This window comes from Alligator mississippiensis, chromosome 1 (genome assembly GCF_030867095.1).
Source record: "Alligator mississippiensis isolate rAllMis1 chromosome 1, rAllMis1, whole genome shotgun sequence".
In the NCBI taxonomy this organism is placed as follows: Eukaryota; Metazoa; Chordata; order Crocodylia; family Alligatoridae; genus Alligator; species Alligator mississippiensis.
The window spans coordinates 312,648,970-312,676,430 of NC_081824.1; the positions used below are offsets into that span (position 1 = coordinate 312,648,970).

The following is a 27,461-nucleotide window of genomic DNA, read 5'->3' on the forward strand; positions in this document are numbered from 1 at the left end:
CGGCCTCAGGTCCACCATGGTCCGCTGGCTGGGAAATTGGCTCCGTGGTCAGACCCAGAGGGTGGTGGTTGATGGAAGTCAATCGTCATGGTGCCATGTGACCAGTTAGGTCCCCCAAGGCTCTGTCCTTGGACCTATATTGTTCAACCTTTCATTAATAATGTGGACATTGGAGTCAGAAGCAGACTGGCCAAGTTTGCCGATGATACCAAACTTTGGGGTAAAGCATCCACACCTGAGGACAGGGGGGTAATCCAGGCTGACCTTGATAGGCTCAGGAAATGGGTGGAAGAGAACCTGATGGTGTTTAACACTGAAAAATGCAAGGTTCTCCACTTTGGGAGGAAAAACCTGCAGCATGTGTATAGGCTCAGCAGTGCTACGCTGGCTAGCACTACGGACGAAAGGGACTTGGGGGTCAGAATTGACCACAAGAGGAACATGAGCCTTCAATGTGATGCTGTGGCTAGTAAAGCGAGCAAAACCTTCGCTTCCATCCATAGATGCTTCTCAAGCATATCCCTGGACGTCATTCTCCTGTTATACTCAGCCTTGGTGAGGCCGCAGCTGGAGTAGTGCATCCAGTTTTGGTCCCCACAATTCTAAAAGGATGTGGAGAATCTTGAGAGAGTCCAGAGGAGAGCCATGCACATGATCAGAGGTCAGAAAAACAGACCTTATGATGAGAGGCTGAGAGTTATGGGACTCTTTAGTCTGGAAAAGCGTAGGCTCAAGGGCAATCTGATGGACACCTATAAGTTTATAAGGGGTGTTCACCAGGATCTGGGGGAAAGTTTGTTCACCAGAGCCCCCCAAGGGATGAGAAGGTTGAACAGTTATAAACTCCTGAAAGACTGTTAGAGGCTGGACATAAGGAAGAACTTCTTTACTGTCCGAGCCCCCAAGGTCTGGAATAGCCTGCCACCGGAGGTGCTTCAAGCACCAAATTTGAATGCCTTCAAGAGAAACCTGAATGCTTTTCTTGCTGGGATCCTATGACCCCAGCTGACTTCCTGCCCCTGAGGTAGGGGGCTGGACTCAATGATCTTCCGAGATCCCTTCCAGCCCTAATGTCTATGAAATCTATTAACTCTATTGTGGTCTTTCTGAGTTCGTTGCAACAGTAGAATTGTTCTATTAATTTTCTGCACTCAAAAATGAGTCAAAACTAAGAGCTGGCATTGTCCAAGGAATTCCTTGAGTCTAACAGGGTAGAAAAACACTAAATTACTGTAAAGATAACATTTAATGATCTGGGGATCATTTATGTAGAAGATATGCTAGTTGCTCAGCTCGATGTCTTCACCTATAGGATTGTTTTAAATAGTCATTTTATGAACACAAATACATATTTTCAAAAAATACTGTCAATGTCTTAAAAAAACACTCACAACCCTAGTGTGCCAGAGGAGAATAATGTATGTTTACAGAACAGCTTATTTTTCTTTTCCATTTTCTCCCTGAGTAATTTCCCTCTCCCCCCCCCAGCATTACTGATTATTCTTTGACTGTTTTCAGAATTTAGTGGTTGTTTATCATGTTCATAGTCCTTAGTCAAGCTTTCTCTGCTGGATACTTACCAGTCTGCTGGCTCTTGCTCTGGGCCCATATGTTCCTAAGCTTCCTTGGTTCTCAGTAAGCTTCTACCAACACCTCTGGCAAATTTCTACGTCATATACTGTCCCCTAACCCTTCACAGAAAGGGGATTTTGTGACCAAGCTATCCTAAGCCTCAGGACTAACTCCAACCTATCAAAATCTCCAGATACTAAAGCACACCGTTTCCAACACTTTGCCCAGGTCAATTCACAGAATGCAAAATGTTTCGTGGAAATGTCTCAGGTTTAAGAAAATGTTGTTAAAATACAGGCAGGTTTCCGACAGATTCCTGCATAGGACTACAGTGGAATGCAGGCATCCAAGTGGTATAGCTCTGCTTCTACCCTGCTTTTTCAGCTGCCTTATGCCTGTGGACTTGGGCCATTTGGGTTCTTCAGTCTCAACAGCCCTGTTGGGTTGATTTAAAATTTTCTTCTCATGGAGCCAGAAACCTGAAATTCCTAGGAGCTCTAGACTCAGAAGTCTTCAGATAGAGTGACCATCCTGAAATGAAGGCAGAAGCCTGGAAATATTGGGAGCCTTGGAAAAGCCTACAATAGTTGGTACTCTTAGGATCTAGGCTCCTGGATCTAAAAAAGAGAACCTAAAAAGTTTGAGTTTTGGTGTGGAGAGCAATTGTGTAGAGCCCCTCCAACTATCCTCTTGAAGCTGACCCACTAGGCAGCCAAGAGGGAAAGATATGTATGGTGAATAGGAAGAAAACAAGCCAGAGAGAATACAGCTAAGTGAGGAGGACATTGCTTTGGAAGGGAGAGGGCCCTGGATGCTGGTGGGACAAAAAAATATCCTATTGCTGTGTGTCCATTTTATTGTTGATTATGTATTAAATGCAAGGTGCAGAAAAACCAGTGAGGGCTTAATACAATGCCTAGACCATGGGCTTTTGGTTAGAACATTTCTTCTGGGAAAGTGAGAAATTTAGATGCAAGATCTTCTGGTGAGGGGATCTAGAACCTGATTTTCTCATACCCTGGGCAAGTACTAAGCCAGGGGTCAGCAACACAAAGCCTGTGAAGTAGAGGGGGCTTTGTCTGCACTGAAGCGTTGTGCCATGGGTGGGTGGCTGGGCAACTTTATCTGCACAACAACTATCCAGCAGGGAGAACCAGTGTTGTTGGAGGTGGTGGTAGCAGGGGGTCAGAAGCACTGCACTGTCTCAGGCCTGAGCTGGGTTGACTTGGCCTATCTCTGCAAAAGTTTGCCAACCACTACACAAGGCCAGGAGTTGGCAAACTTTTCCTAGTGTGGGTTGTAGCTTGTAATCCAGAAGTCTCTGTGTTCCCCCCTCAGGTGCCTGTACTAATCCAATCCATCCAACCCATATTCACTCTGCAGCAAGGGAAGTGCAGGCAGAATGGAGCACTGTGGAGGGGATGGGTAGCATGGAACAGGTCCATGCCACTGATCCTCCATGCCAGATCTATGTAGGCTCAATCAGCCCTGTTTGCAGGCCAGATACAGCTTGCAGGCCATATGTTGCTGACCCCTGCATTAGGCTATCAGGCGAAAAAGTAGGGGGGCTTTCTGTTTTCTCTATTTTACTTCTGAAATTTACTCTCATTCTTAAGCAATCCTGTCCTGGTAACAAAATCTAATAGCCATGCAATCCCTAGAAAGAAAATGTGTCTAAAGGTGAAATATGATTTTTCCCTGTAAGTATTCTGCAGATTTTCCATACTGTACCCAAAGAATGGTTGAAAGCTAAGCCATATTGTTCTCAGTTATTTCAATGAGAAAAAGACAGACCCTAACATCAATGATAGGTCATCATCAATGATATCTTGATAAAATCCAGATATTTTAATATGGATAAAAGTATTTTCAGTATCAAGGGCACCAAGAAAAATGAAAACTGGAAAGAAATTGTATAACATTCATGTGCAGAGCATTTATCTTCATTTAAAAACACCTTAACTGAATCTTTAACAAGGATTTTATTACATAGTTTCCAATTTTACTGCATTAACTTTTGCCATTAATTCTGGAAGGGGACAACATTAACATTAATGTAGAGGCTGGGTTTCTGTCTAAGTCACTCTCATTGTAAAGTCACAGAGAAAGTAAAAATAGCATTAAACAAACACTCAAGAAACAGGTTTCTCAGAAGAAAAATCACAGTGCTTTTATTAAGTGCATGCGGTTCAGCCTACTCTATGTTTAGGCTACCAGCAACTAAACCCCAGCAATGCTCTGGGCTGCACTGAAGTGTACCAGAATAGCTTCTCTTCTGTAATCAGTTAATATTAGTTCAAATGAAGCTTCCCCCACCCCTTCCCCAAATCCAAAATGGATATATTTGCAAAAAATTATCTCATCTCTAAATTTTGTTTCAAAGGTTCTTCAAAAATTTTACTATTAAAAAAAAATAGATGTGATCAAAGTGGTTATCAATATTTTCCATGTGTTAAAACCTTTTTTCAATGATTATTTTCATTAAAAAACCCAAATATGAAATGTCAGAAAATATTTTACCAAAAATAAAAAAATAAGTAAATACTTAGCCTGCAGAACTTTATCAGTTTCAAAATTCAGGGGTATATTGTGTTTTCATTTTTCAATCAGCTGTAATACCATCCTTGATGTTTATGAGAGAGCATTTAGCAATCAATTAAAAGCAAAAAGCTTCAGTTTCTAACTATTCTGGGACTCCTATACATGGAGAAGTGTGGGGCAGTGGGGATTGTCCCCCTCCACCTGGCAGGAGCCAGGTAGTGTGGGGCTTTTTTATTTCTTAAAATGCCAAGACATTGGAGCCAAGTGGGGCTGCCATTGATATGGCTGGGAGAGTGGGCAGGGGCCAGGGGGTGCTCAGGGGGGCTGGGGAAGTTGACAGGGGATGGGGCCTGGTAGGGGTCCTCCCCATGGTTCCCTCCTGCATCCTGCAGCCCTCCCCAACCTCTACTTACTGGCATGGAGTCTGGGTCTAGCTCCCTGCGGCAGCAAGTAGGGACTGCCTGAATCTCCAAAGCTCTCCGAATCTTTTCCAAATTGATTTGGAGAGCTTTGAATTGATTCGGTCCTTATTATTGGTTTCCCAATTCAATTTGAATTTGTAGATTTAGCCGAATCAGGCTGAATCTCCTCCGAATCAAATCAGCACCCAAAGCTTCACATAGCCCTAATAAACATCCCTGGTTTCCAACTAGTCTAACTAAAAGTTAAAATAAAAAGTCACAATATATGTATTGTAGCAGAATCCTGCTTTCAGGATTCATTTGGAAAGCTGTCATTTAGATTGTAATGGCCACATGATGGCTACATCTAGAGCCATAAAACAATGATGTGCTCAGATTGGACATGAATTGAAGCTATGTTGCATGATGTTGAGAATGACTTCATCTTTCTGTTATAATAAGGCAGATCAGTCTAGTTATAATTGCCTGACAGATGCAGCAATAACAGCTGAAACTTTCCTTTCAGTACATAAAGGAATTTCACCCAGAAAAGAGTTTCTTGAGTTTGAAATCAAATTGCTTTTTCTCTGAGTTTTATATCCAAATGTCCTGTGGATCAGGAAAATTCAACAGTAGTAGTAGAAAGCAGCTATGGAAAGCAATTTTTGTTCTATGTGGTTGAATGCTCTGTTTTTACAGGGATAACTAAAATGAAATTCTACTGTGCATTCCAGTTACAAAATCCTGTTCCCCTTATAAACTAAGTGCAAAACTCTGACTATAAGTAGCAGGATTTGACCACTCCAAGACCCCTTCTCAAGAGTATACGCTAAGGAAGTAGAATTCAGAACAGTGAGACAGCTACATACAAAAACAAATGTGCCTCAATTTGTGATACAGACCAGTTACTGCATTTCCTTAGAGAAATGACATAAATACAACCAAACATTTCAGTTGAAGCACCAAGGCTCATAAATCAACTTAAATGAAAAAGTATTTCTATCCAGAATGGCAGAAACCTGTGTCACTGTCTGGATAAGACTTGAATGATATGTAATGAAAACATGTTAATCTTACCTTCCAAAACACTAAATATACCCAAGAAAAAGGCATGCAGGAGTTCTTATTGGGAAATTCATAGTAAATATTTTGGTATATGTTATTAACTTGGAAACAAATAAACAATCATAATAACCTGGATAAAACACTGATGAAAAACTATCAATTGGCTAAAAGGATTGATTACTGCTCCTACTGATAAATGGTGAGTAAAATACCAAGTGCTTTTTAAGGCTTTTAAATTGAAGGTCCCACTCTAGTTTGTCTGACATTGGTGTTGTTAGCAATAAGAGCATGAATTCTTAGAGAAGAAAAAATCCTAATTTGTATCTACTGGCTTTACAGTAGTCTGTCTCTATATCCTTCCTTAGGGTTCTTTCTGATTTAAACAGTAATAAATTAGAGGATATTCAAGATCATCAGACTAAATCAGTGGCACAACTGCTATTGACTTCCACTGGATCTGGATTTTTCTTTTGTTCCTTTCTTTCTAAGAAATCACTGTCTTTCTCTCAATGCCTATTGACATAATGGTGAATTTTCTGAAAATGCTATTAGCAATAGTAGTAAAGTTTTGCATTACTCTAAAACATGAGAATTTCCTTGAAAATGCCTAAGTTTGCACATTTATAAACCCCACAAAATAGCTGGTTTCATATAGCTCAAAGCTATCATTATCCTAAGCTAAAGTTTCTATTGGTTTCAAAACAAGGAGCTTAATGTAAATTCCAACCATATTATATATTTCAGGTAATCTCTCATTTGTTAATGGAACTCCCTAACCACCTAACAGAAGGCCTTATACATATCACCTCTCAAATATGTTATTAAACAATAAAGGTTTACTAGCAATTACAACACAACCACACCTGAAATGCTGAAATTCTGAGATATGTCCTAATGCAGCTATAGAGAAATACTGGAAGATCTCAAACACCTCAGTGCAGAAATTGATGGCAAATGTTGACATTTTAATAGCAACCACTGTACCAGGTGATATCAGGACCAATGTGGATGAGCTATTACCACTATTCCATAGCTGTAAATGACACTCTCATGATAGATTTAATGCTTTCTTTATTTACTTTACTAACCCTCACAGGAAAGAAAAAGAAGTGAAAATGGATAATAAATCAAAATACACAATGCTCAAAATATCAATGTGCCTTCAAAAAATCTGGAACTAAAATGTTCTCTTTCTCTATGCTGAGACAGAAAAGTGAAGTAAAACTAATTCAGTCTTTTTGTAGCCTAATGGCTTCAATTTTCCATAACATAAAAAGGCTAAGAACCCCAACTAACTTGTTATCTTGGAAATAAGATCTGATTAACAACTTGTTAGCTGGTCTGAACAGTATTAACTCTACAGTTTTTAACAAACCTCAGTAAAAACAGAACAATCAGAACTAAAGCTTTTTTTTTTTTTTTTTGGATAATGCAAAATTGGATGTTAAACTGGCACTGTGATTGTAGCAGGGCACTAAGAAGTGCCTGCTCCTTTAAAGCTGTAGCAGCCTAACCAGGGAGATCTGCAGGCTAAGCAAAGCTCCCCAGCTGTGGGTTGCCAGGGTAACAGCCTAAGGGGGTAATTGTGCAGCACCTGCAGGCATCACATGACAGGAAGGAGGCAGGGTCTTGGGACATATAAGCCCAGGGCTGTAGCTATTAGGTACACATGATCTCTCTGGCAGCTACTAGGGAAGGAGTTCCTGTATGAGGTAGCTACCTGTGATCTAGTGCTTCATGCTTTGCTACCCAAGTACTGCAAGACTTCAGGAACCTCCCAGGTACTTAGACTAAGGAGTATGCTGTCCTGAGGACAGAAGTTTGTCCTATAAAGGGGCATAGCACTGTTGTCAGTGTTAATGTTTAAGTTGTAGCCTAGGGGCTTATTCTTGTGTTTATGTTTATACTGAAGGACTGTGATGAAATTATAAGGGGAGGTTTGGAGGCCTTGTTAATGCCTGCAGAAAGAGGTATCCAATCTGGGTTGAGTTCAGTGTCAGGCACAGAGAGGGAGGGGTACAGCTACAAGGGCAAAGGGAGCCCCAGCACCAGAAAAACTCAGAAGGGATAGACAGTAGTATAACACCTGCAAGGCTTGGGATGTGATAAGGGGCGATTGGAATTGTATAGTAGGCCCTGGGTATGAGGGCATAAATGGGCAGTCTCCTGCCTTAGAATCAACTCATTAATTCTATTGAAGGCATGGCAGAAAAAACAGGCAGGAAGACTGCCCTTGACAGGTGGGTGGGCTGGGATTGGGACTGGCCCCAGGACTACCTCCTGTCACAGTAATGTTTTGTACAAATGAACAGAGAGTTCCACTCTCTTATAACCTGGATACCTGAATACAGAAGCAAATTTGGATTTAAGCACTCTTTTCAACGAGATAGCCTTAATAACTTTTAAATATAGCACTAATATTTGTAAGACATTAGGCTCTTTTTAAAGTTTGACACCAGACTGTGTATTATACAAATAGTATTAAAGAAAACCTTATGTCTAACACCATCTTTTGGTTTTTCAGTAGCCACTAACATCTCTCTAGATCTAAATGGCATAATTCAATGGTGTATTTTCAGTCTCACTTTCAAACCTCAACAGAGTCAGATCATTGAAAATAAACAGGTTATTATAGCAGTTATTTTCTACTATCAAGGGAAAATGTTTCCTTCAGCAGTTTAGAAAAACGTATTCCATTACATTTCAGGACACGGGTAACATTTAAAATGCTGACCCATGTCTTAAAACATTCAGCTAGTGAACACCTGTTATTTGGATTGTCTTTTTTGGCCTGTGTTTGACCAGGCACTACCACAACGGAATCCTAGTCCATGACTGAAGTTCCAAACCCTGCAATAACCCAAATAATAAAAATATTAGTGTCATAGTTTCCCCAATTGTGTGTTTGTGTATTTATGTATAAGTGATTGATGCAATGTAGATTAACGTCTATAAGAGTCTTTTCATTAACTTCTCTGGGAATAGGTTCAAGTCCTAAATTGATAGGCTAGGAAAGAATTGACTCATTGTAACTAATTATACATTTTAATAGCAGAATGAAGACCAGTGTTTATATACTCCTCTGACAATCTATAATCAATTTGACAAGCTGATCTTACTCGGGCATACTTTTATTTATAGTTAAAAATAAATAAATCCCTGAAAAGATGCAGTTTCTTGGGGGAGAGGAAGGCAGGAAAACAGAAATAATGATTGGTTTGCTTGACCTTGAACGCCTTATACTGCCATAGTCCAATATCAGTCTTTCCATATACCCTAGAAAATGAGTTATTACAATAGCTTTTAGCATCAAGATTGAAAGATTCACACTGACTCTACTAAATTCTGAATTAGGCCTTAAAATTCTCTCACTCTTTCCCTGCCCCACCCCCCCAATGAAGAGATACAAGGCTGGGAAAGGAAGAGAAAAGGCTCAGATGAAAAGAGAGAACAGAAGAGGGGACAAAAGCTTATTTAGTTAAATAATTTGCTCATGAAAGGTATTTGGGCTTGAGTCGTTTCCTAGGGGTGTGTGAAGCAGGCAGTATTCGATTCAGATTCAGCCTGATTCGGGGGACAGTGATTTGATTCACTGATTTGGATCACTGTCCCAATTTGATTTGGGTGAATGCAAATCTGAAGATTTGATTCTGATTCGGAGAATGAGCGATTCAGCCATAGACACAGCTTTAAGTTTTTTCTACATACTTCTGAGGTACCAGGTGTGGCCCATGAATGCTGAGATGGTGGGGTAGAGAGAGCATCCCACAGGACTGTGGGGTGGGGGGTATTCCTCCATGTGCTTATTGGTGGACATGGAAGTGGACTGGAAGTACTTCTGGTCCACTTCCAGGTCCACCACCGAGCAGTGTGTGGGGGGAATCCCCCACACAGTGTGGGCTGCTCTATCTGCTCCATCATCTTAGCATTCACGAGCCTGGTACCCTCAAGGTATGTAGAAAAAACATATATAAAGCTGTATGTATGGCCAAATCATCAAATTCATATTGTTTCCAACTACATGAGAGACCATAAATTCCTCATTTTCCATAAGTTCACACCCCAGCCAGAAGGGGTCTCCAATGTATCTGCTATAATCTTGCTGAACAGCGGTGGTTCTCAATTTGCAATGCCACAAAAAATCTTCCAGGGTGATGCACTACTGTGATGGACTGAACCTGATCTATGCACCCCAGTTTTCAAATGGCATGTCAGGGCCAAACTAAGAAACAGCTGCAGCAGAAAGATACACATGCTTGCATATATTATACAGGCAGGTGCACTGATTCTGCTTCAGCTGCTTCTCAGTTCCTGAAAACACCAGAGTTCAAGGCAGTTCTGTTGAGTGGCAGCAGCATCTATCTCCAGCAGTGTCACTCAAAGTACATTGGGGCAATGAAAGAAAAGGGTCACCTTTTGCATAAATGTGCATTTTAAGGTTCGCTCTACAGGCATTGTGCAATTACCTAGTTAATTCTGGAATTACCGTAAGAGCAGCTACACGTGCAAAGTACTTATCGCATGAAAAAGAACTTCAACCAACTATAAAGTTAGATCGCCAAAGTCTGTACTATAATTATAGCCTGTTGTTATTGAGCTTTAATTTGCATGTCTAGCATGGTTTACCCTGCAACTGGGAGCCCTGTCAGCTGATGGGGGTTCCCAGCCACAGGGGTATACTGTGCTGATGTGAAACCTCTGGGCCCTGGGGATCAAAGCAGCCATGATTCTCAGGACTTGAGAGTGCATAAAATCCCTGGGCTATGGGGAGTGAGGTAGCCATGATCCCCAGAGCTTAGGGGTGAGTGAAAGCCCTGAGCCTCTGACTCAGGGCTCCAGGAAACCTAGGAGCCCTGGTGTTCATAGTAGAGCTGTGTGAAACGGCACCATTTCATTTTGACTTCCATTTCACCTTTCTGAAGGAACAATGTTTTGTTGTGTTGTTTCATTTCAAAGCACTGTTCTGTTTCATTTAGTCAAAACTGTTTCACTGTTTTGACATTTTGCCCATAGGCTATAATAGGGAATCATGAAAATGCCTAAAACTTTGTCATTTTTTGCCTGATTTGGATGAAGACTGCAAGGATGGTAGCCCCTTCTGAGGGCATGAAGTCTGCCAAGTTTCAAGGAGATAGGTGCATATATTTCTGGGAAACTGCACCTCAACAGCTTGAAAGAAACTCTAATCACTTGCCAGCAGTGACACCCTCCTGTCATCCTGTATGCAGATCTGGGGGCCTGCACCCCCAGGAGGGATGCAGGACTGTGCCAGACTCCTCCTGGGGGGCATGATCCCTCCCACCCCCAATCTGCACATGGGATGACAGCAGGCTGCCTGGCTTTGAAACTCAAAATGTTTAGAAACTTCCAAAACATTTCAAGTCCTTTTGTTTCATTTTGAAGCCTTTTGTTTCATTTCAATTTAACTGTTTTGAGCTTAAAATGTGTAAAAACAGCTTCAAAATGACACACCAGGTGAAATTTCACATAGGGACTGAGGCAGCTATGAACTAGGGCTAAGGCCCAGGGGTTTCATGCACCCCAAAGCCTGGGAAACTTTGACTGTTGACACAATCTGGCATGAACTGGGACCTCAAGCTGGATCTGCAAGCTGTTGCTGTAAGCCAGGCTGGGACCCCCAAGCTCCAGGGGCTGTTGGGGTACCCCATGACTGGGAGCCCCTCAACTAAGGGGGCTTCCAGCCATGGGAACTTGCTTCTTGCCAATGCAGGGGGAGCTTACAATGGGTTATCCCTGCACCAGCAATAACATGTGATGGGATCTAATGCACAATCCTGCAATTGCACCTCCTGCCACACCATATGTGGCATTGCAGGAGGCATGGATGTGTGGATCATGCATTAGATCTCATCACACTTACCTGCATGTGCAGAAGGGGCCTAAATTTTACACTTATAGCTTTTCCATGTTCAAGGAACATTTGGGCTCATAAATTAACACTGTGCATTTAAAGAAAGAAAGAAAAAGCAATTGAATGTCATTTCTAAAGTTTTGGTAATAAAACACCATATTTCAATGTGAAAAGAATCATTTCTCCCTTGAATTGCTTAATACATGTGCTATCCATACAATTTATTTTAAACTTAGAGTGCCTAATTACCAATTTTGCCACATACCATCATTTGTTTGAACTAGAGAGAGGAATCCCATTTAGCAAGAGGCCTTGATCTGACTAATTCATATAACCCTGCTTTTAGCTGATGATTTTGATCATGCTGAAAACTATCCTTTTGAGTAATAACTCAAGATTCTGGTTATGATTTAAGAAAGCTATATAAGGATATGATTAAATGGCACTGGTTTCAACAGGAAAGACCTAAGCATATGCTTAAATACTTTGCTGAACTGGAACCTTACTAACAGCTGAGTGATCATGGAGTCCTGCTCCTCTGCACCCTCGAGAGAAGATTAGGAGGCTGTCCTACAGGGCTAGTAACAAAGGTCAGAGTTCTCCCACAGGAGAACAAGATTATAACCCACACTATGATTTCATGCATCTCTGTCCCCCAAACTACATCAAACTTGCATCTTATTTACTACTACTACTAATTATAAGATTGAAACAATATGAACTAGTTCCTCAGCTTAGGTTCTTATCCCATGCCTATCAAAGTGATACTTGATGTCAGAATATTTCTACATTGAACCAGCACATAGTTGATAGTGCAATCTTAGAAATATTTAAATTCTAATAGAATAGATTCAATGTAAACAGATTAAAATAATTAACAGACTATCATCCCTTTCATCACAAAAGAATCAACACCAAAGCTAGAAAATTTGCATCAGTTTCTTCCACGTGGTCCTTGTCTCAGCCTCGATATATAACCTCCCATGTCATGCCCATGACTACAATTCATTTAGCAACTGGAATAGTAGTTTAACCCTTAGGAGCAGTTTCTCTCACATTAGGTTTCATGGTTTAGAAAAAAGTTTTCATTTGTGAAACGCTGAAAAAGTTAAGAAACATAATGCATAAAATTACTGGGGTGGTTTTGGCCCTTCAGAAGGCAGAAATCCATTTCATAATCATAAAGACAATTATGAACTTTATCAATGTTCATCTTATTAGCAGGAAAAAATACACTGGAAAAAGGGCTTAGACATTTTCAGAATTTATTTTATGGAAGATTTATATTTGGAGGAAAACTTCTTACTGTTCACTGGTGGAGAATTTTCTTTATCAGCCCAATACTCTTATTATTATATTTAAAATACATACTCAAACTTGGACATCTTAAAAGTAGAAGAGCATGCTCACAGAATGATTAGAAAAGTAGGAGGAAAACAAGGAGAGAACAGTCACAAAAGGATAAGATTTCAAAAATAAGAGCAGGTCAAGAATGATGAGCATGTTTTGACATCTGGCTGAGAGCAGGTCATTAGAGACTTTGGCAAGAACGGCTTAATGGAGTACATGGAACAGAAGATGGATTGGAGAAGAAGTAGGAGAAAATTAGAGAGGAACTCTAGACAGCAATTTTAAACAACATGTTCGATGAGTTTAAGGATGAAAGTGAGACAAGAAATAGGGCAGTAGTTGGAGAGGCAAGTCAGGTCAAAGGTGTTGTCTTTTTGAGCTTGTATTGCAAGAAAGAGAGAAGAGTGTGAGGAGAGGTTAAGAAAGATAATAAGGGATGGGATCAGAGAAAATGAGACAGCTGGATGAAAAAGGGAAAAATCAACAAACATATCTATAGAAAAAAGGGAAGAGGCAGCAGGAGAAGACTGCGGCCATACAAAAAGTTATCAGCAGTGGTGGGCTGGAAGTCGCAGAAGGTCAGATTACTGGGAAAGGAAGGTAGTAGCTGAGGGACAATATTAAAACAGACTGCATGATGGCTAGAAACTCAGCAACAGATGAGAGAGAGAAAAAACAAAAACTCTTCTTTGTGAAGATCAGATTACATCAACACTTCTATTGATTATTGGGAGAATTGTATCAGGGTTAGAGGCTGAAAGAAGTCGTCGTCATGAAAGTGGAACAGCCTTAAGATGAACATAATAAAAATCAGGGAACTGAATATGTATCAAGCCATTTGTGTGATAAAAGAGAATTTCAAATGGTTTTAAATGTGTTCAAGTTTAATTTTGGAAAGGTCATAATATTTCTCACTACAATCATCCTCTGTGACTTTGATTTTCATCCTGTGAACTAGAACATAGATTATTTGTATTATATATAAGGAAGAAATATATACTTCCTATACCTATGTGGACCTGTTTCAGTAGGGACTTAGGATCCATTTCAGTGTAAGTATAAATTCCTATAGGTACTTTCATACACCCCATAAATACAAAAACTTGAAAAGATTCCCTGTTTCTAAAATGAAAGTAGCTCTTTACTACTTTACAGAGATGATGATATTGCAGCTAAGTAAGCAAGCCATACACATGTGCATGAACTGCGCATGTCCTCAGCAGCTGGGAGGGCACAGCTGTGCCGGCAGTGGTGGGAGCACAGTGGCGGTGAGCAGAGAGCTCCCACGGATGCTGTCAATGGGGGGAGCACCGACCGGGGGGTCAGTGACCACCCACAGGCACCACCGGCAGCAGTGGTGGCAGCCAGGCATGATCGGGGACCACCTTTTTGCAGGGGGTGCATCACCACACATGGGTGCAGGTGCAAAATTAAACTGCAAAAGTCCTCCCCAGCCTCAGGCATGCCCAGTTAGACAGAACTTGTAGGGAACCTAGGTGTTAAAATCTAAGAAGGCTGTACTGAGAGATGCATTTTCAGAAAACATGATTAAAGCACAATTGTGTAGGGATGATAAAAATCATAATCATACCTGTCACAAAAACCAATGCCAAACCAAGTTTCAAGCCCTGCTCCTACTTATGGGAACACTAGAGCTTTTCAAAGAAAATGTTGCAAGAACACTATAAAATAGGAAACCACTGATTTTTTTATTTATTCCCATTGGCTTTCTTTCTTAAAACAGCTCTGCCTTTCTGCCTGAAATTCACCAAAATTCAGCCTGGGGTAGACAGTTGGTTGGAGTGCTTGTCATTATGCTGAGCAGTCTGGAAATCAGGTAAGAAAAAGAAGAATTCAATCCCATTTATGAAAGATTCAGTTTCAGCCTTCTTGGCCATTTCCTCTGTACACAACACTCCTACAATCATGAAACGTACATAACCCTTTTAATTATATTAAATGAGTCCTGGATTCAATAACCGCTAATCTAAAAAGTCCCAAGAGATTTGATTACACAAATTCAAGTTTGGATAAAGACACAATCTTGAGATTTACTTCTTCATTTTAATTTAAAAAGCAAACAAATCAGCCAATTTAAAGTTTAATCATTGCAAAAATCTGACACTTAAAAAGTCCCTGCAGGGATGGCTAGATTTTAGCTTATTCAGCATTACCAGGGAAATGTCATTGATTTATTTGACTTCCTGTGGAAAGAGGACTCCCTCCTTCCAGGAGCAGTGCACTTCCAGGCAACCATGACAAACTAAGATGTAAAATAATATGGAAAATTATATCTAACTTAATTTAAAGAAATAATTCACTGTAGTCTAAAGTTGCATGCTATTTTTCAGGCATTCTGTATCTGACTTAAGAGACTTACTATATTGTACTCCTTTCTTTAAATAGATGTATGGTTTCATAGATTTCATAGACATTAGGGCTGGAAGGGACCTCGGAAGATCATCGAGTCCAGCCCCCCACCCAAAGGGCAGGAAGTCAGCTGGGGTCATAGGATCCCAGCAAGATAAGCATCTAGTTTCATCTTGAAGGTGTTCAATGAAGGCGCCTGAACAACCTCTGGTGGCAGGCTGTTCCAGACCTTGGGGGCTTGGACAGTAAAGAAATTCTTCCTTATGTCCAGCCTGAAATGATCTTGTAGTAGTTTGTGACCATTCGACCTCGTCATCCCTTGGGGCGCTCTGGTGAACAAACGCTCCCCAGGTACTGGTGGTCACCCCTGATAAACTTGTAGGTGGCCATCAGATCACCCCTGAGCCTGCGCTTTTCCAGGCTAAAGAGCCCCAGGGCTCTCAGCCTGTCATCGTAGGGTCTGCTTCCCTGACCTCTGATCATGCGCGTGGCTCTTCTCTGGACTCTCTCAAGCTTCTCCACATCCTTTTTGAATTGTGGAGCCCAAAACTGGACGCAGTACTCCAGCTGCGGCCTCACTAAGGCCGAGTACAGGGGGAGAATGACGTCCCGGGATTTGCTTGAGAAGCATCTATGGATACAAGCCAGCGTTTTGGTCACTTTACAAGCCGCAGCATCGCATTGCAGGCTCATGTTCATCTTGTGGTCAATGATGACCCCCAAGTCTTTCTTCCATAGTGCTAGCCAACACAGCACTGCCGAGCCTATAAGGATGCTGTGGGTTTTTTTTTTTTTCCCCAAGGTGGAGAACCTTGCATTTATCGGTGTTGAACACCATCAGATTCTCATCCGCCCACTTGCTGAGCCTGTCCAGGTCAGCCTGGATCACCCGCCTGTCTTCTGGTGTGGATGCTTTGCCCCACAGTTTGGTGTCATCGGCGAACTTGGCCAGTCCGCTTCTGACTCCAGTGTCCACATCATTAATGAAGATGTTGAACAGTATGGGTCCAAGGACAGAGCCCTGGGGGACCCCACTGGTCACAGGACACCACAATGAGTGACTTCCATCAATTACTACCCTCTGGGTCTGACCCCGGAGCCAATTTTCCAGCCAGTGGATCGTGGGGGACCCAAGGCGACAATTGGCCAGTTTCTCCAAGAGATGATCATGGGACACCAGATTGAAGGCTTTTTTGAAGTCAAGATGTATGACATCAATCTCAACTCCCTTGTCCAGGTGATAGGTCACCTGGTTGTAGAAGGAAATGAGATTGGTCAAGCAAGACCTACCCGCAACAAACCCATGCTGGCTATCCCTTAAGATGTTGGCGTCGGCCAGTCCATTAAGGATGGCCTTCTTAATAAACTTTTCTAAGATCTTCCCCGGGATAGAAGTCAGGCTGATGGGCCTATAGTTAGCCGGATCCACTTTCCTCCCTTTCTTGAAGATAGGCACCACGTTGGCCTTCTTCCAGTCTTCGGGCACTACACCAGAGCGCCAAGAGTTTTCAAAGATCCATGCTAGAGGCTGGGTTATGATGCTCGCCAGCTCCTTGAGTACCCTGGGGTGAAGATTGTCAGGGCCGGCTGACTTGAAGGTATCCAGCTTCTCAAGATGTTCCTTCACGAAGTCAGCATTAATGGAGGGCAGGGGATCACCCTCACCCAGACTTCCCGGCCCTATAGCGGGCACGGGCGTCCCATGGGGCTGATGAAAGACCAACGCAAAGTACCTATGAGATTACGCATTTGAATTAGACCACTTAAAACATGAACAGTTACAAATTCATACACTTTAATAAGTTCTAAAGACCCTTTAAGCATCTAAAAGTTATGCCAATTCAGGCAAGGGTTATCTCCTAAACCCTGCTACCCAGCATGAATTACCTGAACTTTTCACTATTCTAGAGAGATGACCTGCAGTCCTTCAGCTTTCCAGGCACCTCTGCTCTTAAGTGTACCAGCTCTCTGCCTGGACTCTATAGACCTTGCTTAACATCTGATGATAGCTCAGCATCAGGTATGTGAGAAGGAGAGGGGAAGAGGAACAGGGGGAGTAGGGCAGGTTATAGAGAGGGAGGGGGCATGGGAAAAGAAGGGTGGGGGGAAGTTTGAAGGAGGAAGAAGGAGCAGTGGGGTGGGAAGAAAAACAGGGCAGGAAGGAAGCAGGAGACAGGTGGGTGAAACACTTCTGGGCAGCCACAGGTAGGTCTGGCAGGTCTCTGCATGTCTGGACTGGACCCCACTTGCCTCTGTTGGCTCTTGTGATGGCCTGGCAGTTCCCTACAGGGAAGGGTGGGAGCAGGGAATGAGATGCTTCTGGGCCACGGCGGGGGGGGGGGGCAGTTGGAGTGGCCATCATAGAGGACCTTATGGTTTTCTGCTACTCTGTCCTCCTATTGATATGAAACCCAATGCTTTTATGTCCTCTATTTTTTTCTCTTCAAGAAAAAGGCATCTGGTTTAACATCAATAGAGGACAACTGGACTGTCATCTATGATGGCCACCTTTGGTAGGGACAGCATGGGCTCAATCTAGGTACACGGGGATCTGTGGAGACCTCCTGATTCCCATTCATAGCTGCAAATAGCCTCTCATCTCCTGCCCCCCTCTAATCTGTGCCCCTTCCCCATGGGGAACTGTCAGTCTACCATGGACCTGGCAAGGGTTAACATGGGCCACCAGGGGCAATCTGGGCTCACAAGGCCCTAATCATGGGGAGAGGGAAGCTGGTGAGGGGTCATCTGGGGTAGCAAGGCCCAATCTGGGACCTAAGGGGGAAATACAGGGTAGGAGGTCCCCATGTACGGCAGCAGAGGGTGATCTGAGGTGGTGGAGGGTGATGAGAATCTGTAAGGAGTGGTCATATGGGGTCGCAGGGCCCAAATGGAGCCTATACTGTGGATAGAGTCAGGGAGCAGGCAGACCTTGAAGCTCCTTGAAGTCCCTGCTCACCAGCCCTCTACCATGTCTCACCAGACCTCTACATGCGGGTCAGAATAGTTCACAGTGGAGAAGATACTAACCCCAAACAAGCAACTGCTCACAGCACATGCTAACTTTGACACAGAATAATTTCTAACTATTTAGTTGGTCTAATAAAAGATGCCACATTTACCCAAAGAAACTTGTCTGCCTATAACCTCACCCATAGCTTTATTTATTTGCTTCATAGAAAACTAGACCCCTACAATCTCTGTACATTGCTGGCATGTTATCTTCAATAAGCCCTAAATTACACTTGGAAAGAGACATCAACATTTTCTTTACAACACCACTGTTGCCCTATTGTTAGTTCAATATTTGCAAGCTGAGCAATGTAACATGGATACTTTTTAGGATAAACTGCTCAGTGCACAGTGGTCCACTAGACGTCATAAATTCTACTTGGAATGCATAATTCCAGTATGTCTTATTACTTTGATCTGCCCCATTTTGCATTATGTAGTATGATCAGAACTGAAGCTTTGATTCTTCATTCCTATTCTGCACTCTGAGGGAGTCAAGAGGATTACTCTCTCTGTGGTTGAATTAAAGCCATCAGACTGGCTCTAATGCAAGGTGTGAAAGCTCTAATTTACATGGGAGAAGTTTAGATTCTCACAGTCTGCTCAATTTCCATGTAAGATCAATAGTGATAAAGCCCCTTGTGGACTTTGTGCAGGCACTAGCTTCAGACTAAGTGCCCTTAGCTGACCAGAGAACCTTGCCTTGGGTAGTATCTTCAATTGATGGCCTTGTTACTAGACACTGTGGTTGGTTAGCCTTCAGCAACAAACTCCATCTTTTATGCATTTTTATTGCTGATGTTTTCTCTAAAGAAATGTGTATGTTTAACTGCTTGGAGCATATTTTGTTAAGGAACCCACAAGTCTACTTTATGATACCAAGAAGAATATGGTCAAAAGAGAAAAAGATTTATATTTAGAAGATATATGAATAAAAGTTTCCCAACAGTTGTTCACATTTCAAGCCATTGTTATTTATTATTTGTGAATATTCATGAGTTTATTTCCCCAAACTTTGGGGTAATGACTGTTCTAAGCACAACTATCCTGATGGTGTTAAAAGAAAGGGCATTGGATGCCTATAGATGGGCTGTTTTTTTGTTCTACTTAGGTGTCAGAGCAAATTCAATTAATCCAGTCTGCTTCTTGTTCTGATTAGAATACCCCAATGTCACTTCACCATCATGTGTATTAAGCTCCGCCATATTTTAAAATGGCAACAGGGGTGCTTTAACTAACTAAAAGCTCATCAAATGAGCTTTAAAGTTTCCCCCATGGCCATTTTAAAATGAGGGGAGGGGGACTTAATACTTGTGATGGGGAGCCATTTTAATTACAGCAGCTGTCAGGGAACCACTGTAATTAAAATGGCCTATCCCTGAGCACATGTATAGGCACCCATTATGCCTGATCAATAGTGTTCATCACTCATAGTTCATCTACCTTTTACATTTATTTTTAAAAGGTTTAGTCCAGCATTCCAGTCATTGGACCACTACCTGCTCTTGAACAAGACAATGAACATGGACACTTTTACATGTGTTCCTGACACAGTGCCAGGTGTTTTTAATTAGCGTGGCTCACTAATTAAAAGTGCCCATGCATCACATGTATCAGTGGCATGGTATGCCTCCATGCTTAGAAAATGAGGAGGGGGAGCACTTCGAACTAAAGCACATTCCATGTGTTTTAGTTCAAAGTGCACTGCCGGTATTTTCTCAGTGTGAAGATGCGCTGTGCTGCGCTGCGCTGCTGACGCACATGACACACAAGGCTGTCAGAGCGCATCAATTTACATGCTCTGGCACACTCAGTTAATCAAGTCTGCTCTGACGCACTGGATTTCCAATGCGTTGGACCAGACTACTGGCATGTGTGTAAGTGCCTATTGATAGCTGATAGATAGACTGATTATTTATTTTTTATTTATTTATTTAAAAATATGAAGAGCATTCTGAGTAATAAACAGTTTTGCAAAAAATTAACATTGGTCAACAATTTAAAAATAAGTGAGTGTATATCTGTATATATAAATATAAACCTCGAAAGCACTAGAGATGTAAAATTTGGACATGACAGTAATGTAAAAATATAGGAGAATGGAAGATAAATCCCATTACAATTACTTTTATATACAAAGATACCTATAAAGATTCACTTTTATACAAATTAGCATACATTTCCTTAAGCAAAGTAAGTTTGTTTTTCTCACTTCAACTATTCACAAGGAAACATCAATATCATGACATTTCAAGAAATGGAGTTATACTTTACAAAAATACAAAAGGAAAAACTGACTTCTTCAATCGGATTTATCATTTGTTAAACTGAAAACCTTTTTTGAGGGGTGGGGGAGTGGTGCATCACACAATCTGGGCTGCTCAGTATAGTGAGATTCAATCCCTTTTTCCTAAAAATGTTTCTGCATCTGGGACAAGAAGAAAACCAGAAATATGAATCTTTCTTGTCAATCTAGTCTGTGATATGACGACTCCTTGGATGTGATATTGTTTGTGATGCCAATTTGAAATGATCTATATATGTCCAGATTGAAAAAAAAATATAGGAAGAGTACATAATGCAGTTCTGGTATAGAAGACAAACATGCAGAAAACATACACTAGAATTCAGGAATTACAATGACTAATATTAGATTTTTTTTTTTTAAGGAGGGGTAGAGGGAACTAGGGAACTATACTTTTTTTCAAATAGATGAGTGTCATATTTCCAAGATGATTAATATTTAATGTCATGTTTAGTAACAGCCAAACAGTGCTGTATAAGGTGCTAGAAGTCTATCAGTATAGACGCTGAATATCATGTCAGATTTCCATTACTTTTGAGCTTTTTTGAGCTTTACTGTTAATAAAATTAAATAATGGTTTGTAAAATAGAGGGAAATTTGAACTTAATTGAAAAGTTAAAGGGAACTTTTATTATAAGAAAGATATATATTTTTGTCATTTCTATTTTGCTATACCATAAACATTCTCTGAATTGAAGGTCAAGTGTTTATCGTTGTGTGTGTGTGTGGGGGGGGGGGGGGGTTGTTTTGGTTTTTTTTTTTAAGCCTCATAAAATAGAAAAGGAGTTTTCAGTATTTGGGCCGCAGGCTGGTGCTCAATGGCATCTTAGCTATAAGCTTGTCAAATCTGGGAAACATTGTGAACTAGTCCACTAAAGGTAAATGATGATGTTCCTTATGTTCAGTCCACATTCATTTTCTAGCCTTTTCAACCTAAAGATCCAAAGCAAGCAGTTTCCATAATGAGAAAAAAAAAAAACTGGCAGAAAGTTTGTCTCACAGTGAATCGGATCATCAGCTGGTGTAAACGGACATAGCTACTAAAATGAATGTTGCTAATTTATACCAGCTTAAGTCTGCCCCTGAAAGGTAATATAATTTCATGGAAAAAAAAAATATTTTTCTTTTATAACTGTAAATACAAGTTGGCCTTAATCACTGTAAAAACCAAGTGACCTGTAGGATAGATATACCATTGCCAAACATGCCATAAGTACTCCAGTTTTATTTTTCTTATCTAAGTTGTTAACAAATACATTTTCCCTTCCATGGTCCTTTAATTTTTATTTATTTATTTATTTATTTTTTACCACACTATACCCATTCCCCATAATGTCTTTTGATAACCAAAATCTATTATTCAAAACATTATTTTATCTCCATTTAATCCAAGTGCAACATCAGAAATATTTAAAAATAAGAAAAATGTACTACCAATTTAAATAGCAGTTTATCTAACAACTTTGAAATACCTGATAGCACTTCTATTTTGTTTGGGTGGTTTTTTTTTTTGTTCTGTTGTTACATGTTCCTTTTTAAGGTGTTTTTTTTTTTTTTTTTTTAATGTTTTAAATGTTTCTAGGTTTAACAAACTATTATTTAATTGTTCTAACTCTTTGATATAATAGCTTACCTTCCCTTCTTTTAGAATATGTGTCAAAAATGTTTGTGGAGGCAGTCTTAAAAATGTTGAGAGAGTGTAGTCAGCTAAACACACCCACCTCTTCTTTTCTGGTTTATGGAAGTGCTCATAGATTTTTCAGCTATTTGTAGAAACATGATAAAGTTAATTGACTGAATCTTGATGTCATTTTCATGATAGAAGGTTCTCTTACAATTTTGATTAACCCAAGAGCACAAAACAAAACCTGTTATAAAGCTTCAACATTTTTTATTAGGAAAAGATTGTTATAAAATCAAGTTTTAACAAGGTCAGTTGATTTTTGTTTCTTTCTTTTTTCCCTCCTGAAAAAGGAATCTGACACCTCAGATTGCAATTGGATTGTTATTTGGTCTATTCTGCATTTCTCACAGCAGATGAAAACTGTAATATTCAAGTAGCAGAACTTCTACAGAAAACAAAAGTAACCTTGTTAAATATTATGGGGCAGCCCATTATCTAGTTCTAAGTTGGCACAGCTCCACTGAAGCTCCAGTCAAGTTACTTTGATATGAGACAGATTTTTACTTGGCATAGATTTATTTACGCTTATAATAATGATGATTTATTTTTAAGTAGAAGAGATTAAAGCAACTACAAACACAGTAGAAGAAAACAAAAGGAAAATAAGTATTAACCAACCCAGATTTAAGCATTAAATATGAAAGCAGTAACAAGCATTATAAATTACCAGTTTGAAGCAACCAGCATATGTGCAGCAGCAGCTGCCCTTCTTTCCCTGCTTATGTGCTGATTGGACACATCGTACACATGCATTTGATCCAAGATCAGTTTACTTGAGAGTAAAGTATTCATCCCTAAATGCTCCTGGGTAGGCATCTACATATACAGGAGGGTGGGAGCAGATTTGTTGCTCCTAGCAGCTGGTAGTCCTCTTGAGCGCATCCCACCCTGGCAGTGACAACCAGCATCCTGGGCTCCCACTGGCCCACCACACTGAATGCCAGCTGGTCCATAACTGGCTCCCTCATGTGCACTGACCACTTGCTTGGCCATGGAGCATCATCCCACGGCTGCCACCACCATGAAGTAACCACCTGGACCCCATTCACCTGGCTGGATCCTGGCAGGGATGCTGACAAAGGGCTCCAGGATGCTGCTGCCAGGACTTATGGCTGTATGTTGTACAGAAGACCTGGGATGATGAGCAGTGGTTGGAGGCATTCAGGATGACCCAGGCCACCTTCCTACTTCTCTTTGGGCAACTCTTCCTGTATCTGGAGCATCAGGACATCACCATGAGGCCACCCCTCCCTGTGGACACCCAGCTGGCCCTCACCCTGCTGAAGCTGGCCATGCCTGCCAGCCTCCACTATGTGGGCCATCTCTTTTATGAGGGCAAGGCTACTTCCACGGAGGTCATCCTGGAGGTGTGCGGCACCCTCCACGACATGCTGGGGCACATGGTGCTCCAAGTGCATGAACCCCTGGTGGTGGTGGCAGGGTTCCATGCCCTGGGATTCTTGCCTCCCTGTCACTTGCCTGCCCCCTGGTGACTGGCCCTATTACAGCCAGAAGGTGTTTCACTCCATTGTGCCCCAAGCTGTCATCAACCAGCATAATGCCTTCACCACTGTGAGCACCAGCTAGGTGGGCAGTGCCCACTCCCCCATGTGTTTGCAACCCTGCCCTACCAGCCCTGCTGCTAAGTATTTGCTTCATGCTGTGGGTGCTGCACCTCCACCTGGGTGCCATGGTGGTCCTGCCCCTCCTCACTGGGGACCCTGCTTACCTGCTCTTGCCCTGACTCATGCAGCTCTTCACCAGCTAGATGGACCCCTACCTAGCCCACTTTAACTGGTGTCTGGTCTGGAGCCATGCCCTGGTGAAGTGTTCTTTTCGGCCACCTCAAGGGATGCTGTCACAACCTCACTGCCTGCCTCAGGTTTTACAAGGACATCTCCTAGGTCATCGTTGCATTCTGCATGCTGTATAACATCTGTGAGGCCTGGGGGGAGTCGTTTTGTGAGTCCTGGGTGGAGAAGGTGCGGCAAGTGGAGGCTGCTAGACAGCAGGAACAGCAGCTGCAGTGGAAGCAAAAGCAGCAGGGCCCCCCTTCTAAGACCCCAGGTGAGCCACACACCTGCCAGCAGAGGCCAGAGCACTAGGTGCAAGAGGCGTCAGCTAACTCACATGAGTGGCAATGGGTGGCTGCTGTAACCCACTTGGATAGCTGCCCATAGTCCCCCAATCCCCCAGCACTATGTTTCATGCAGACATGTCTCAGAAGAACAACAGTTTTTATTCTCCTCACATCAGAGCCCCCTCTTCCCCTTCAACAACCACCCCAACACCAGAGCCCCACCAGAGCTTCCTTTCTCCCTACCCAACACCAGAGCCCCTCTACTACCCAACCCACCCACCAAAAATAAAACACCCTCTTCCCCAAGCAAATTATTTACAAGCCAAATGCTGTGCTTGTGTACATGCCCACCTAGCATGGGTGGCAATGGGGTCATTGTGTCTACAGGTAGAGCCCAGGGACAGGTGGCCAGCACCCTGGTCTCTGACTGCTCCCCTGTGGATGCATATGTCACAGCACGCCCAGTGGGTAGGGAGCTCACCCAGAGGTGTCAGTGGCCAGTGGTCCCTCAGCATGAGTGGCTCCCCATCTGGCAGCTGATGTCCACAGCCAGCAGGGCCAGCATGAAAGCAGCTTTGGCTCTGCACCCACGTGGAGCTGCAGGCAGCTTTGGCTCTGCACCCATGTGGAGCTGGGCAAGTGGGGGGGCTGGGTTGTGGGGGACCGGGAGTGGGGCCAGGGCAGGGACTCCTAGCTGATAAAGGAAGCACTGGACCTCTGCCAAGGCCCATGGGGGGGCCTGTTACTGGGTGGTTGTTGTCTGGCAGGGGGCAGGATGGACTAGGGTCAGGACTTGGCAGCAGGAAGCATAAAGGTGACCTCCAGGGCCATGACAGTATCCAGCACCCAGTGGTCATCCTCTGTGGCCTGTACTGCCCTGTCCAGGACTTCCTGCTGCTCCCACAGTGCCTAAACCCACTTGTGATCCAGGGCCAGGAGCTGCGCCTAGAGCTCCCAGTTCTCCTGGTCCCCACATGATTTCATGGGCCACGTCCTCCATCCACCACATGTCCTGGCAGGCTATGTTCTCTGCCCACCAGGTCCTTGTGTCTGCCAGAAGGTCCTCCAACACCAGCCAGTCCACAAGGAGGGTCCTGTCCTCTGGTGGAGCCAGTGCATCTGCAGGACCCCAGCTGTGGGTGGCGGCAACCCTGAGCCCACATCCTGGCAGTCAACTGCAGCCTCTTCCCTGTGTACAGCTGCAGGGTCTTCAGAGCCATGAGAAAGAAGCTCTTTGTAAGAGTTTGCAACATTTCTGAGATAGCCTCTGTACCAGGGGCTGTTCAGTGCCTGGCCTCAGATCAGGGGTCAGGCACACACAAGTGCCTAGGGACCATGCTAAGTTGGCCAGGTAGACCTGGGCCCAGGTGGCTGATGGCCAAGCCCCCCAGCCCTTCTTGCTCCTGAGGCAGGTGGCCTGCTGATTGGTGGCTGTAGGCAGCCTACCTCCCTGCCCTATTCCCTGGTTGGAACAGGCCAGCTTCCTGGCAGTACCCGTTGCCATCACTCCAGACCCTGCTGCTCCCCACCCTCCTCCTGCAGGCCAGCTACTCTCCTGTGCTGCTACCATGCCCATGGCACCTGGGCTCAGGATGCATGGGGCTCCCAAATGACTGGGATGAAGAGCTATTTATACCTCCATCCTCCCTACAGGGGGTCTCTCTGGGAAGGTGCCTCAGGGCCCAGGGCAAATCAGCCACGCTGGCCAGGGGTCCAATTACTTATCACTGTAGCAAAGCTGTATCAAAGGTGAATTTGCCACTTATGTCAGTAAGCGGTTCAGGTTATACAAAGCAAGTTGTACACGGTATTCTCCCTTTCCGGAAAAATTCTCCCACAGAAATTGACATACATTGTACCATTATTGTCAATGGAAACATAGGCCAATCTTGACTACTTTTGAAAACCTCATTTGTTTCATGTTTACTACTAAATATTTTGTTGCTATCATTTCTTAAGGATTAAAGTTAGATGTTTTCTAGTTTTGCGCACTCATATTATATTTTGCCATATACCAGTAGCAAATAAAAGATTACACTTTTATCATGTTATATATACATGAATATATAATATTACTAAAGCTGTCTTGGAAAATCAAAAGAATCTAAAAATCCTTCAAATTCATATGTATTATATTACTCCAATCTTACTTTTCAGTGGGAGAAAGCTTCTTAGTTAAAATGAGGACAAGTAAAAAAAAACCCCAACAACCCCCCCCCCCCCCCCCAAAAAAAATTAAGTGTTTTGGAAGAGCTCACATTCAGGGACAGTCTGGTAAAAGGATAATTTCACCATTAAATCTGGTTTTGAGTACTATATGTAACAGAGTAAACCTTGATCATAAGAAAGATAATGTACACTGTTTAGAAAAGATGAATACTCACCAGTTTTTAAAGCTAGGTGCAGTAGAAGTTCAGTTATGTATTCTGAATTCCATAGGGCTTAATAGTTCTTGGTCACTTTACATAAAATGTTTGCTAACAGTGAAGTCATGTAACATTTAGGAGTGCTCAGTCACATTATGAAGAAATTTAACAAGGTCACAATAGACTATCACTGAATATATTACTCTCACCAGACTTAATTTGTTTTTCTTAGGTTAACTACCATTTGTCATCATTTATTAAGCCCCCATCAAATCTATCATTTGATAAATATGGTCTGTTCAAATTAAAAAGAACTTTTATTTAAAGAAAACAAGCTAGCATAGATAGACTAGTCTTTTTGCAATTCTTCATGAATGAGAATTAGCTTTTATTTGTTTTAATTAGCAATTACAACTCCATTCCTAAATATTTTTCCTACTCCAAAATACTAAAGTATACCCTATAGTGTAGTACCATAGGTTTGAGATCAAAATGATTTTTTGCTGCTACAGCAGAAGTGAACTGAATGACAGGTTTTCAAAATACAACCATAAATAATGAGGTTTTTCCAGACATTAATAGAAGCATTTTTAGGAAAAGGAAATCATTTAGTTCAGTAGATTCCCCTAAGTGAGCTTAATTTAGATGGCATGTTAGTTGATTGAAGCCTAATTTTAACTACTAATAATTGTTGAGTTATGATTTGTATAGCCTCTTGACTTTGCCTATCAGTATAGGGCTGGGAGAATGTCAACAAAGAAGAAGGTATCTTCACTTCTGCATCAATATAACACGTAAGAGAAGCTTTACAAGTACATTACTTTTACCCTTAACACCATTCAAAGC

General features: G+C 42.2%; 1 protein-coding gene and 1 long non-coding RNA gene across 5 annotated transcripts in view; one reads left to right on the forward strand and one right to left on the reverse strand.

The window, feature by feature from the left end:
* IL1RAPL1 (interleukin 1 receptor accessory protein like 1) overlaps positions 1–27,461 on the reverse strand; it is a 1,380,155-nt gene that overhangs the window by 1,015,775 nt on the left and 336,919 nt on the right. The gene's annotated exons all lie outside the window — the stretch shown is intronic.
* LOC132247741 (uncharacterized) lies at positions 7,259–24,903 on the forward strand. 2 transcript variants are annotated; one of them, XR_009459125.1, is made up of 4 exons: positions 7,259–7,360; positions 14,546–14,638; positions 21,409–21,574; positions 22,460–24,902. It is a non-coding gene; the product is annotated as an uncharacterized LOC132247741 (long non-coding RNA). The 2 variants fall into 2 exon arrangements; XR_009459126.1 differs by having other exon boundaries at positions 21,391–24,903.